At 39.5% G+C, this 1,693-nt stretch overlaps 1 protein-coding gene across 1 annotated transcript in view; it reads left to right on the top strand.

Annotated features, from left to right (window-relative positions):
• LOC106876157 (uncharacterized) overlaps positions 1–1,693 on the top strand; it is a 183,111-nt gene that overhangs the window by 169,802 nt on the left and 11,616 nt on the right. The gene's annotated exons all lie outside the window — the stretch shown is intronic.

The following is a 1,693-nucleotide window of genomic DNA, read 5'->3' as shown; positions in this document are numbered from 1 at the left end:
CACACACACATAAAAGTTGCATAAGTGATTCAAAGGCAGATATTTGTGCACTGCGCTTACCAAATTGAAATTTTAATTAGCAGAAAAATCTCACTGCATTCATTTGTGTAATTTTACAGCTAAATAATAACGAAATGTATATTTTGTATATTGGCTTATTGAATTCTCTTTCTTTTCTTTTTACCACTATCTTCCCTCTCTTTCTCTCTCTCTCTCTCTCCCTCCCTCCCCCTCTCTCTCTCTCTCTCTCTCTCTCTCTCTCTCTCTCTCTCTGGGGGATTGAGAGAGAACGCGTATATGCATTTGCATATATGTGTGTGCATGTGTGTGTGTGTAACATGTTGAGTCAAAAGTTTTAAATAATAGTTCAAACAAATTACATATGAGAAGCATTTATTCATCAAAATATATTCCATTATATTCTATTATCTGTTGCCATCGTTGTGCCAGAAGCTCGGTTCCGTGCTTATACCATTTGGCTGATTTAAAGTAAAAAATAACTCCTTGCACCTGTTTTCATTCTCATCCTCATTTTTTAACATCCATCAGTGCAGGAAATGAGTCATGATTCGGAAAAGGTGGTAATCTGATGGTGCAAGGTCCAGGTTGTAGGCAAGGTGAAGTAGCATTTCTAGCCCCTCAGTTTTCCGAAGTTTGCGCTCGGTAATCACATTGTCAGTATGTCTTGGGGCGTGGTCATGTTGTAGGAGTGCATGTCCTCGATTGATCAATACTGGATAGCGAGCTTTCAAAGCGTCATATACTCGCTGCAGGTATTGGGCATAAAAGTTAACGTTCACAGTTTGACCATCTGTGACAAGCTCAAAGTGCAACACCACCACCGTCCTCGAAATTTCACCAAGCACAACATAATCTTCTGTTCAAACAGCCCTTGCTTCACGACAGGTTTTGAAGCCTAGCTGGAACACTGCCGTTGATTTCTTTTATTGGGATTACGAAAATAGATTCATTTTTTTCTATCCCAGTTTCAAAAACGGGTATTTCGAGGATTTTCCAGCAGTTGTTTGCAAACGTTCACACGTTGTTGAGCCTGCTCATTGATCTGTTCATGAGGAGCTTCTCGATAGGTTCTGTGCACAAAGCCAACCCTATAGAAGTGTCGATTGATGGCGCTTTGTGAAGGATCAAATTCTGTTCACAATGTACGAGTGCTTGCACTTGGCTGTTGTTCAACCATTTCAAGTACAGCTACACCTTCCACAACAGAAGATATATCTGACCTTGGTTTGTGTCACCTTCCTTGTAACATCTGAATCAATTCTTGCCACATGTTCGTTGACAATCCTCGGACCTTCCACATCGTTAATTTCTTTTACAGCTGCCTTTGCACTTAGCCCTTTTCCCCCACAATTAGCGGGGAAATGGTTCTAATTGCAATTTTTTCACTCATGATAAAAGCTGTAAAATAAAGAATAAACAATTCAGCAAGATTGTACAACTTGTAGTAAGTTAATGATATATCATGGAGATATAAGTTGACAATTCTAAAACACTTTTGGTTCAAGCTGGTATATCTATCTATCTATCTATCTATCTATCTATCTATCTATCTATCTATCTATCTATCTATCTATCTGTCTCTCTGTCTGCCTGCCTGCCTGCCCACCTGCCTGCCTGCCTGTCTGTCTGTCTGTCTGTCTGTCTGTCTATCTATCTATCTATCTATATATAT

The sequence above is a fragment of the Octopus bimaculoides genome, chromosome 7 (genome assembly GCF_001194135.2).
Source record: "Octopus bimaculoides isolate UCB-OBI-ISO-001 chromosome 7, ASM119413v2, whole genome shotgun sequence".
In the NCBI taxonomy this organism is placed as follows: domain Eukaryota; kingdom Metazoa; phylum Mollusca; class Cephalopoda; order Octopoda; family Octopodidae; genus Octopus; species Octopus bimaculoides.
The sequence above is the reverse complement of the archived record's forward strand: the minus strand, read 5'-3'. Positions and strand labels throughout refer to the sequence as shown.